At 34.2% G+C, this 13619-nt stretch overlaps 1 long non-coding RNA gene across 1 annotated transcript; it reads left to right on the top strand.

Moving 5' to 3' along the window:
• Positions 1-6102: 6102 nt before the first annotated feature.
• Positions 6103-6520, top strand: LOC132721849 (uncharacterized). Its single transcript, XR_009624526.1, has 2 exons — positions 6103-6186; positions 6296-6520. It is a non-coding gene; the product is annotated as an uncharacterized LOC132721849 (long non-coding RNA).
• Positions 6521-13619: the final 7099 nt, after the last annotated feature.

Below are 13619 nucleotides of genomic sequence, written 5' to 3'. Positions count from 1 at the left end.
ATGAATCTATAACATACCTTACCCTTTAAACAAAAGGGCATAAAGAGGTACCGGGCATTCGATTAGTCTGACAACAGTGAAATTGTCTGAAACATACTTAGTAACTAAAATATGTCAGTTAAGGGCGATCCGCCAGAGCTTCAATCTTCGGAAGAACTTGAGAGGAAAAGACTAAGAGAGAAAGGAACAAATTTGTATGAAGTGAATAGAAGCAAACTTTTCCAAAAGGTTGATCATGTTTGAAAACATTGATAATAGGCAATAACAAATGTGAATTAAGTGACTTATGAAAATCAGAAGAAGAAATAAAAACAAAATTCCAAGAACTTGTTCAAAACAACAATGAATTTACAAACTTTTTGTCACATGAGAACACTACTGCATCAAATGAAGAATTAAGCAAGAATACACATGCTTTTTTAAAATGAAAGAAAATTATTAACTAGGTTCTTAAGAAGGTGCGTTCTCAAAAGTTAGACTTAGTTGAAGTAGCTAGTACAAGTCATTCAAGTCATGTTTCAGTTGCGTCAAAGAAGAGAGTCGAAGCAGAAGTGCATAAATCTAAGTTGTTATACAAGAAAAAAGAAGCTGAAGTTCTTAACCAAAAAAGCCATGATAAAATAAAAAAAACTGTAGCTAGAACAGTTAGACAAAATACAGAACTAGAAGTAGATATTAATATTATCAAGTTAGGAAGTGAACCTGCAGTTACTGTTACAGAACTACAAGCATTAGAAGATATTGACAATAATGATGGAAATAGTGAAGTAGAAAGAAAGGAATTCACTGTACAATACATTGAGGAATTACATGAAACAAGCATCATGCGAACTCCTTCACCTCATGTATACACATCAAAGTGTGCAACCCACTCCAAAAGTTGATCTACACCAACACAATGTTTTAAGAGACAAACTGAGTGTAAGTAATTCAGAAGTGTATACAGGCGAGATACCTTTGAACAAGGTAGAGCTTCCAAATCAACAGCAAATATATCAAATGTTGACAAGTAATAACATAACACTGTCAAATGTCTATAAAGACTATAGTTCTATGTTGAATGCAACACCATTCAATGGAAAAAAAACAATGGAATGAGTCATGGTCTTTCACAATTTCTACTTAAAAAGGATCTGTAGCTTAGTAGACTTACATATTTTGACGATAAACCTGAAACATTTCTTACATGGGAGGCAAGCTTTACTAATATTGTCAGCTCTGAAGAGCACTCTCATTATGAAGAAATTGATCTTTTGGTAAAATATCTAGAACCAGAGTCTCGTAAATGTGCAAATTCAGTAATTTCTCTCTATTAAGACTATTTACGGGAATGATTCAAATTGGTCTTAATAGTGAACTGGTCTTAATAGTGAATATGCCAAGTTTAGACCTTATGCAGTCTGAATGTGTATGTACTCATGTCTCAGACTTTGATTTACCGTTGTTTTTTATATTTCTTTATTTTTAAACTTTTAAATTTAATTATATTAATTTTATATTTCCATGATATGATTTTTGATAGACTGAGTAAGCAATGATTGTGTCAAAAGAATGCACACTAAAGATAAACTGAGGTCTCCAAAATATGAAGTACTCTTCCTGTTGCATAATTTCATTTACTCAATTTTATAACATTCAAGTGCTTGAAGAAAGAAATCCAACCCATAATGCTATAAAAAACCTGGCACATGACAAAATCAATTTCCAAAACTGCAAAACGAATAACTTCTGGGCTTAGACAAAATTATGGGAAAACTTGGCACGAAAAGCCATCAGACAAAGAAGCTGCTCTAAGAACACAAATTACTATTCCGCAGTTGTTTGTCAACATCAAGATGTAAAACAGATGTGAACTATGAATGTTCAAAATTTCTGCTGAAAAGTGATTGAAATCTTGACCAATTTTTTTTAAAGGACTGCGTACACACATTATGTAGAGTCTTTAAACAATGCGCTTTATTACAATTTGTTGACATGAGAATTTCATTTGGTTTTCCCACCTACAAATCAAGGATTAACTTGGCATTATTGGACTGGAATGAAAATATAAATAGGGATTTTACATCTGAGAGAACTGTTAGCTATAAAAGAAATCCAGAAATGGCATACACAATTCCTGTTAAGAAAGCAAAAATATCTCATTACAAAGATTCTTGGAATAATTAGATTGAAATGTTGTACAACGCATAGCATGATGAGTAAATGTTATCGTCTGCTGGCTATAGTGTTTGTTTACACTAGCTATTAGCAAATGTTCAGAGTCCTCTGCATGATTGATTGTTAATTTATTTGATAAACACGCCTACAAAATTCTCACTACCAATGCAGGAATTTTGCGGCTTTAATCCAATTTGAATTTCACTTGGCGGGGATTCATTTTATTTAGACTGTCTCGTTATAGGAACATGGTGGGGCTAAAAGCGAGGTTTGGTGCACCATTAACCGGTTTAAACTCCCCAGCAGTATTTATGCTGCTGACCGTTCCAAGGCGGCGCCCCTCTGTGTTCCTCAGATGTTGTATATGTTGTTTCAAACTGTTTTGGTGACACTTGTGTCCCTTGTTGTTTTCTCGTATACGGTAAGTATCTTCCCCTTTGCCCCTAGTTTTTATTTATTTTGTTTATCCCTTCCCTTCCCCGGGTCTCCTGTCCCCTGTGCCCTTTGACTGTATGGGCCTATTATTTAATCATTTATTTGTTTTCTTTTAGTTCCTTATCAGTTACTAATTATTTATCATTTTAGTGGTTAGCCTGCCCATGCTCTGCATTGTACCCTGTCCTGTTTTTGTTTGGGGTCCTCCTCCTGGGCTCCTTGCCACTGGCTCTTGTTGCTGGATCGGTAGGGGGTTGCGTTCATTGAACGCCGCCTTTCCTTGTTGATCATATATTATATTCTATGTGTTGGAGGACGTATCGACAAAGCTCCAATTGCAGATGTCACTAAACATCCGGTGATTGTACCGAAGAAGTCTCATGTAGCTTTGCTTTTGATGAGATATTTCCATGGAATATCAAATAATCAAGGCCTGCTCATTACAAGAACTTTGTTACGGTAATTGGTAATTTTTGGGTTATTGGTGCCAAAAGAGTTATTTCAAGCACTATTCATATGTGAGTGATTTGCAGGAGGTTCCGAGGCAAATTCTCAAATCAAAGGATAGTTGATCTGCCTGCAGAAAGGTTGACACCGAATGCTCCGCTCCATTCACTTTGGTAGGGGTATATACTTTTGGACCATGGAATGTGACAGCAAAAAATACTAGAGTGGGACTTGTCGTTCTCTTCACATATTTAACCACTAGATATGTTCACATTGAAGTAACAGAGGAAATGAGAATTTCTTCCTTAAAGTTTATAAATTCTTTGAGACTTTTTTACGAGATCCAGTGAAAGCAAGTTTGTCCGACAGGGGAACTTACTTTGTTGGAGCTCTAAACGATATTAACATTAAAAGAATTTGTGTTGAAAACGGCCTAGTTATGAAACATTTACAGGAATCTTGTATCCTTTGGAAATTCAATGCCCCACATGTGTCACACTTGAAAGGGGTATAGGAGAGAAACATTGGTCTAGCCAGATGAATTTTAGATACACTGCTGCTTAAGACACATGTCCAGAAACTAACTCATGAGGTGTTGTGTACATTCATGTGTGAGGTATGTGCTATCATAAACTCACGTCTTATCCAGCCTATGTCATCAGACATAGAGAAACAGGTTTTGCTTACAAATTGACTGGATTAGAAGGTTCTTTGAATGTGAAGGATATTTAAAAGTCGCAATATAAATATGTGAACGTTTCGTGTAACTCGTTTTGGAAACGGTGTAAAAAAGGTAACATTCAAACTTTACATAAACACAATAACAACAGAATCTGAAAGTGGATGATGTAGTCCTTGTGAAAGATACAGATGAGCACCGTTATAACTGGCCGGTGGGAATTGTTGTCATGTTGACGCTTGTGATGTTGACAATCAAGTTTGTTCAGTTGAGGTTCACGTTGAAAAATGGAAAATGTGTTAATTATGTGCGACCAATAACAGAATTGGTGCTCGAAACTGAATAAATTAGTAATTCGTATTAAATTATTAAGAACCATTGTGTGCTAGTCAAAGACCAACTCCGAACCAACAAAACTGTGCTTTTTCATGTGAACTTAAGAGAGAGCAAACCACAATACAAATGGTTTGATTTTTAAATAAGATCACATATAAAAGCTATCAAATTCAATTGTCATGGTTAAACATTGCAATTTATCAGATGTAATGAATAATGTAATAGTTAGTCACAAGTTTGTTCAAATGTTTTCAATGATGTCAATTTTATCAATTTCTTTGATGTTCTAAATTTAACACGTTTAACACTGTTTTGTAAATAAATCTGGTTTTGCGCTCTATAATTTTCCACATTTATAAATAGGCAAAATTTAATACTACGCTCAATCAAACCTACATCATTTTCAATTTATTTATTTTGGACGTTCTTTCGGGATTCTGTTTTCCCTTACTTTATAGCCCCAGACAGTTCTTTAACTATCTTGCCTTTGGGTTACAAATAACGAGATTAACAACCACATTAAAGGTTAAACTGCAAACTTGCAAGTTGCGTTATTTGTAACCCAAACGCAAGACACAAACACTAGAAGAAAGTTCAATTGCTTTAACTATCCATTTAACAAATCCTTCGAATCAATTTAATTCAACAAGAGGGCCATGATGACCCTGAGTCGCTCACCAGAAACAACTTCAGTGTTGGAATGTCAATATTTCCTAATATTAAATTTAACCATAGAATATGTTTAAACAATAATTTGAAGAAATGCCATGACCTGGGGCATTTAAGCTCTAGCTTAAATGGGGCTAATCAAATTAATATGAGCAAACTTGATAAAAAAACTACCTAAGAATGCTACAAAGTTTGGTGATCAACTATCAATTATTTCAGTAGGAAATGATGTTTGAATATTTTTTCTATTTTTAGCTTTAGTGGCCCCTTTCAGACAAAGTTTGGTGATCATCCATCAGTTAGTTCTGTAGAAGAAGATATCTAAAGGTTTTTTTTCTATTTTTAGCTATAGAGGCCCCTAAAAGGGGCCAATCAAATTAATGTGAGCAAAGTTGATAAAAGACTACCCAACAATGCTACAGACAAAGTTTGGTAATCATCCATCAATTAGTGCTGTAGAAATAGACATTTAAAGGTATTTCTATTTTTAGCTTTTGCAGCCCCTAAACTTGATAAAAGACTACCCAAGCATGCTACTGACAAAGTTTGGTGATCATCCATCAATTAGTTATGTAGAAATAGACATTTAACGGTATTTCTATTTTTAGCTTTAGCGGCCCCTAAAAAGGGCCAATCAAATAAATATGAGCAAACTTGATAAAACACTACCCGAGAATGCTACAGACAAAGTTTGGTGATCATCCATCAATTAGTTCAGTAGAATTAGACATTTAGAAGTTTTTCTTTTTTTTAGCTTATTGGGCCCCTTAAAGGGGCCAATCAAATTCATATCAGCAAACTTGATAAAAGACTACCCAACAATGCTACAGACAAAGTTTGATGATCATCCATCAATTAGTTCTGTAGAAAAAGACATTTAAAGGTATTTCTATTTTTAGCTTTTGCGGCCCCTAAAAGGGGCCAATCAAAATAATATAAGCAAACTTGATAAAAGACTACCCAAGCATGCTACAGACAAACTTTGGTGATCATCCATCAATTAGTTCTGTAGAAATAGACATTTAACGGTATTTCTATTTTTAGCATTAGCGGCCCCTAAAAGGGGCCAATCAAAATAATATTAGCAAACTTGATAAAAGACTACCGAAGCATGCTACAGACAAACTTTGGTGATTATCCATCGATTAGTTCTCTAGAAATAGACATTTAACGGTATTTCTATTTTTTGCTTTAGCGGCCCCTAAAAGGGGCCAATCAAATAAACATGAGTAAACTTGATAAAACACTACCTGAGAATGCTACAGACAAAGTTTGGTGATCATCCATCAATTAGTTCTGTAGAAATATACATTTAAAGGTATTTCTATTTTTAGCTTAAGCAGCCCCTAAAAGGGGCCAATCAAATTCTTATGAGCAAACTTGATAAAAGACTACCCAAGAATGCTACAGACAAAGTTTGGTGATCATCCATCCATTAGTTCTGTAGAAGAAGATGTTTAAAGGTTTTTCTATTTTTAGCCCTAGTGACCCCTAAAAGGGGCCAATCAAAATAATATGAGCAAACTTGATAAAAGACTACCCAAGAATGCTACAGACATAGTTTGGTGAAAGGTTTTTCTATTTTTAGCTCTGCTGACCCCTAAAAGGGGCTAATTGTAATGACATGAGCAAATTCAAGTGTGACTGTCACAAGGATGCTACAGACCAAATTTGAAGTAAATCTGCCCAGTAGTTTCAGAGAAGAAGACGATTGTTGACGCATGACGACGGACGACGGAGCATCCCCCTTTGATACTAATAGCTCACCCTGAGCCTTCGGCTCTGGTGAGCTAATAAAAGGTGTTATTTTTCAATAGTAAAAAGAGTACAGTTATCGACAAGGAACACACAAACTTTTACTTAGCTACATAAAAATTCTAAATACAACAATAAATGTGTGCTTCTCCTATTAAAATCCATCATGAATTAACATTTGTTTGTAAAATATATCAAAAATAAAACTACACAAATTGCATGCATATATTCAAAATAGTAGAGAAGTACTTGGACCAAATATTTTCACTTAAAGTACATAATGAACCAATAATGCAATACAAAATATACGCTTAAAACAAAATGATTATAAAAAATCAATAATGTCTGCTTATATATTGCTTTACGCACCTATTATGTTGAGACGCAAAGCTTTTGATTCAGGTTAAAACGCAAAAAGTAAATATAATTAACAAAAATGTAAATAACAATAACAACATAAAAAATCAAATATTTACAAAACATATCAAATATTTGGCACATTTACTAAATATCTTGGCAAGATAGTAGTTATAGAAATTATAATTAATGCCCATCTTTATTATTGCTATGATTAATATGAATTATATATTGTATTGCCTACAACAAGTAACTCACATTTTATATAACATAATAAGATGCATTACTTCTCAGATTATCAAATTGTAATACTTTAATGACAAAAGGTCCAACATAGTTATTTATGGGTGGTTACAAATATGAAAGCTTCTTTTTCATCATAAATAAATGCGATCATAGTTACATAATGAGAACATTTTTGCATTGGTGACAGATATCTTGATTCAATCGGCCTTAAGTTTAAATTAAATGTAAATGTGAGTAAATGTTGTCTCTCTGATGAAAGGAATAAACATATTTCTGCTCCCAGTAACCTTTACCCCACACTAGGCTTAAAAGACTATGTAACAAACATCTAAAAAAATCAGCAAACTATAAATTCGCTATTTGTAAGTCAGATTTGTTGATGGAGGGCCCAATTTATGAATGTAAGAGGTTAAAAAAAATACCTATAAATTATACACCAAACGTCGAAGTTTTATCAACATCGCTGAAGGGACCTCATCACAGACATCAACCTATGTAAGATAGCGAAGAATCTTACGGATAAGAAAAGTATTAATTCTTCATAACTCATCAATAAAATAATCTTAATAGAGAATGTCAGTAACAATTTCCTAATGTATTACAGGCAAAGCTGAACGTTATGAGGGAAAGTAGGTTGGTTGGGTTTCATGTCGCACCAGCGTTTTAAAAGGTCATATCGCGACCTACCAGCTTTATTGTTGGAGGAAGACCTGAAGAAGTAGGAGGATCTATATTTGACGTCTCAGACATCAACCTGGAACTTCATCTGGACTAGGGGTACCAGCAAATCAAATATCTCAGCTATCAGTCAATAACTGAGGATATTTTGTTTGTTTGGGTTTAATGGCACCACTGACACATAACTGGTCATACTGATAATATATTCATATGACCTGTACCATAAACACACATTTCTGTATATTTCCATTGTACCTGTAGAATGTTATATTCTCGAAGATAATGTTGTATTCTAGGAAGTTTCCCGCAAATGAATCAGTTCAGATAATAAAACTGACTGGGACACACATTTCTTTTATCTTATTATATCTACATTTGTGAATTGCATGGACCACCTTTAATAGTTTAATAAGTATAAAAAAGAGTATTACATGATGTAAGAAATTCAGAATTAATCGTTAGAACTGGGAAGCGTCAAATCTTCCTGAACTCCAAAAGCATGTTGAACTGATGTTCACAGGGCCGCTGCATAACAAAACTTAGGAAGAAAAGATATCTTATTTGTTGATCTGGTTCGGTGACAAGGGTAGAGACATACACGCGACATGGAAACCCATCACTGGTGACGATCCTGAAGATCTACAAAGCTACTATGATAAATTCAAAGCACACGGTTAGCCGTCATTGAACCCAATATTCGCAAGGTATAAATCTAACAGTGCAATGCAAGAAAATGACAGTACTGATGCACTCATCACAAGATAACGATTAAGCGCGGAAGAGTGTGGCTTTGAAGACATAGAAGCAAAGTTGTTTTTGGAACTAATTCTTGAAAAGTGCGTGAAAAACTGAACAACCACGGCGAGGGATTATCGCTTAAAATGCTATTTTATCAACCGCATATCTCTTTTGGGCCCCACACAGAGAGAGGAAGCTGGCTTATCAGTAGCACTGGTCAGTGCAGATTTATCACCAACACTGTGGTGTCATATTGATGACTCAGACATAAAATGTTAAAAAGATTTAGTGTATATTTAAATAATATGACGATATATATTAAGATAAACCCTTTAAGAAAATTTTGTTTGAAGATTTTTTACTTCGTTTTTCAGGAAAATTATATTAAATGCAAGAAAATTCTTCACCGAAATTGATAGTCTCGAAATGTTTGACCTATTTTCAAGCCCCATTATTTATATCATATAGACAAAGGATGCAAAGTATGTTTGCGCTTTCCTTAACGGTACTAATACGCACGGCCTTAGTGCTACAGTGCCGTACGACAGAAGGAAAGTTTTTTTTGTACGAAACAAACAAAACATTGCACCGATGAATTCCATCGAGTTGCAGATATCAGAAAATTTGCATAACGCACATGTATCCCACATGAAACAGAAACTAATTTCTGTGACTTTTCTTCATTCATGTACTCTTGAATGCTCGACTATGTGAGCAAAATCATTTTATTACATTCGTACTCGAGTTCGATAGTACAAATAAGACTGATTTACGATATCAAACAATTTTGCGTAAAACGATATGTTCACAAATTGACGAAATATTACATAATCGTTGTAGTCAACTTTCGGTATTTTCATCGATCTTTGTAAAATATTTTGATAATATATTTATCTCAATCAGTCTGTTGACGGACCTGATAAAGGTCATAAAGTTTTGATTGAAATATGATTATGTTAGATTGCCATACAGACAAAATGTGTACAGACAGCTCAGAAAATCACTCTTGGGCGGCAATGATGTGAATTGCAGAGGAAAAGAAAGGGACCCAATGCAGGAAAATGCAAAAGTGGAAGACTCTGTTGAAAAAGGGGAGCAAATCATGCAAAACTTTCAAAAAACAATTACAGAATTATCTGCCCAGAGCAAGAAAATAAACCCAGTTGTAAATACGTTAGAACAATTAAAGTCCGACATAGAGACTTTAAAGTTGCAAAATGAAGCAGAACAGGGCTCAAGTTATTGCCATCCAGAAATCAATATATCCATTGAAAACGACGAAGAAACTGACTCAATGCAAACATACCCTAAATATAAAGGGTCAGTAGAAGAGACAAGCTTCAAAAGAGCACACAAGAGAAGTAAGTTATTCTACACCTACAACAGTTCGGATGAGGATGATACTGATAATGAAAATTTAGACATTTTTGTCATCACAAAAACAGCAAGAGATTCTGAATTCCTTCAAGAATTGGAAGACTTATTTGAAGAAAAAGAAGTAACGGGTGTCCCAGTTTCAGAAAGATTAAGTAAAATGATAAACAAAACTATGCGAGCAGAATCTGATAAAAAGAGATTGAAAGACCTAAAAGACCAGTCAACACGGAACAACTGCAGACACCTGGGATAGAGCCTTTCATATGGAGGTACGTCATAACTTTGACCAACGCAGTAGATGCCAAAATGCAAAGAGCAGTGAGCGATATGTCAGCCTGTCTGGTTCAAATGATCAGAGCACTGGACATAATCCAAGAAGCTGGAAACTATGACTGGGATCGGGTAAAAGACTTGGTCGGGGACAGTTTCAAGATTATGGTGTATACTATTTCTTTGACCAAAAAAGCAAGAAAAGACAAACTGCTCAATGATATTCAACCAGCATACAAACCCACTTGCGCCAAGTCAAAAACATCTGCAATTCTTTTATTCCACAAAAAAGGGCAAAGAAATAATCATTACGCTCAAAAACAAAATGGAAGTAAACCACTTAAATGTCAACGCTGATGATAAAATACTCACAGACCAGGGTCAAAAAGTCAAGCTGAACATGCAACCTGTTACTCATGCGGATAGCAAAATCATTTTGCAGATATAAAAAAGAGAAACGTTGACAATGCGTAGTATTTTGGATACATCTCTAGTGATAGTGTCAATTCGGAAAATCAGAATATTTACGTAGATATGGTAAAATTTTCATTATTTTTATTATTATTGGAAACTTATTCCAAGGTGTAGGGATCATGACAGATGAATGTAAACTTCACATTACAAGAGTTACTGTTCCAGCAATAAACACACCTAGGCGAGTGTCTGAAGCTTTAACGGACAGGTTACACGAAGAACATCAGCACACGGAGAAAGATGGCATAATAATGAAGGTAACTGAACCTACAGACTGGGTAAACTGCCTAGTCATGAAGAAAAAAAAACAAAGAGAGGTAAACTCAGGATTTGTCTTGATCCAAGTGTTGTAAATGAGGCTATAATGTGACCTCATTATCCAATGCGCACTTCTGATGACTTGACATCAAGACTGACTGATGCACAATATTTTAGCATACTTGACATAACACACGCATGCTGGAGCATTAAACTTGATAAACAATCTTCATTATTAAACAATCTTCATTCTTAACAACCTTTAGTACAGTGTTCGGCAGATACGCCCTTGAACAAGCAAATTTCCGAGGAGATAAAGTTCAACCCACACAAGTATATATTGGGAGTTACACAAGTCCAATTCTTTAGTCACTAAATAACATCAATAGGGTTAAAGCCGGGCAATACAGGCAATAATGAATCTCAAAATACCAGACAATGACAGCAACTTGAAAATGTTCTTGATATGGTAAATTATCTCTAAAGATTTTCTCCAAATTTAGCAAATTTAGCAGACGTCACAAGTCCAATGGATTCCCTACTTAAGAAAGATGCAGAATTCGTTTGGGATTTTTCCCAGACAGAAGCATTTACAACACTAGCAGTCACGGGAGACAGCACGTTCCACTAACTAAATACTGGAGGCAGTAAAGAAAGACAATGCAAAACTATAAAAAAAAATTAAACATTAAAATACAATTATGATAAAACTATGTAATATCTGTATCAGTATCAAAGCAGCCGAATTTTTCACCACATAACATGCATTTGACAATGAAAATGAAACAGAAATTTCTATGCTCTGATGGAAAAGAAAGCAGTTTGAAATTTCTGAAGTCAATCCCTTCAGTAAAAAAGATGATAAGACAAAGAGCAATAAGTATACATGTATAATATTTTTATATATATATAAATTATTAAATATTATTAAATATTTTTTTATATTCTAAGTTCAAAGAGGAGATAACTTTTGAAATAAAGATGGTGGGTTATGAACCTCGTCATTCATTGTGTACACCGGTCTTACTGACCTGTGTGAATGCACTCTAAGCATGATGGGAACGCACTACTTTTAAGATGGCGGCTTGAACGCGGAAGTGATTAAACAAAACAATTGTAAAATGTAATTGTACAACGAAAAACTATTCAATTTAAACGCCCTTGTGGTATTAACTACAAATATAATGTTTAAATTATTTAAATGTTCGTTTATTGTTATTCGTGCATTAATACCCTAATTATTCATGATTTGTGACTTTTAGAGCAACAAAAATAAAAACACGATGGCTTCATCATCAGCTAAATGTACTCCAGTAAAGGTTGTAAGACATTGTTTGACATGCAACAGCCAAGCTCAAGGACATTTAAGAAACCTTAGAAATGTTGCAATGCGAAACATCATGTTTAAAAAATATTTTGAAGTATTAGAGTGTGATTTACAGGAGTTAAGCAATGACAAATTTGTAATATGTGAAGTATGTATTAAACATTTGGAGAAAGTGTTCACAATGAAAACTGTCCTAAAGAAAAACTTGGCGGATAACACGGAGAGGAAAAAGCGTATGATAGTACATTCTGTATCTCCATTAGTAAAGAAGTTTGTAAAAAACAGACTAACTCCAGTCAAACCTCGAAAAAGTGTGAAGCAACTGTTTAAGATCAACACAGGAAAAGAATACCCTTTAGAAACTGTTAGTTTTAAAGCTCCTGCAGAAAAAATTGTGACAAGTGATCATTTATATCGATATTTGAGACCGGTGCGTATACAATGCCTCGTCATTTACAATGTGATTGATGACAAAGATCAAGTATCTATCTTTAGTCTTAAAGTAGAAACATGTACCATATATGGTCAAAAAGAAAAAATGTTTATACATTAGTGAAAGGCATAGACCAACTATAATAATTTACAAAATATACAAAAGAATATAACACCGCACCGATCACTATAATATGTATGCCTAAAATGTGTTGGCACATGTGAATTAGTTAAATAATAAAATACAAGTTAACTTCCTTTAAGTTATTGGCCATGTTTGGAAGGAATTGAAAAGTCCTCTAAGTGAATTAAATTGAAGAAACATTGAAAAGCAATTAGTAGATGTGACTAAATGACAGAAAATGGGAAGGTCAAACTGTTAGCTATAATCATTCTTATATTATATAGAATAGATGACCAGATAGATAACATAAAAAGGACAGACTGTGACTTAATGTTAAAATTCCATTACAATTCCTTCACAATCTGACTTCCTATACAATTATCATTGTCATGGTCCCTAGGACTTGGTGTGTGGAATCCCTCTGATATTATAATATCAACAAATGTATTTCACGAAATTCACGCATTTTTTTTTTAGCTAAGTTAGACTCATAAATCTCTATGGAAATCTAGTAAAACTTCAACCTCTTTTTGGATTATTGGACAATGGAACTTCAAATCTTACAGGATGGATATTAGCCTTTCAGTTCAGATCTTTTAAGTTGGGGCTTTCGCTAAAATAACATATCTCACCAAATTACAAAAAACTAGAACTGTGTGCAAAGGACACGGATGCCCCCACTGACAACATATTTATGGTATATAGTGAAAAAATCAACAAAGGGCCATAATTCTGTTTAATTTGGTCGCAGCAAAAATTCCTTCCTTTACTTCCATCTACACATTAAGGTTGTTCATCTCTGTAAGTTTAAGCAAAATCTGCCATCCGGTTTAAGAGGAGTTGCGTTCACAAAATTTCTA

The sequence above is a fragment of the Ruditapes philippinarum genome, unplaced genomic scaffold (genome assembly GCF_026571515.1).
Source record: "Ruditapes philippinarum isolate M1 unplaced genomic scaffold, ASM2657151v2 ctg1474_1_1_1_1, whole genome shotgun sequence".
In the NCBI taxonomy this organism is placed as follows: domain Eukaryota; kingdom Metazoa; phylum Mollusca; class Bivalvia; order Venerida; family Veneridae; genus Ruditapes; species Ruditapes philippinarum.
The sequence above is the reverse complement of the archived record's forward strand: the minus strand, read 5'-3'. Positions and strand labels throughout refer to the sequence as shown.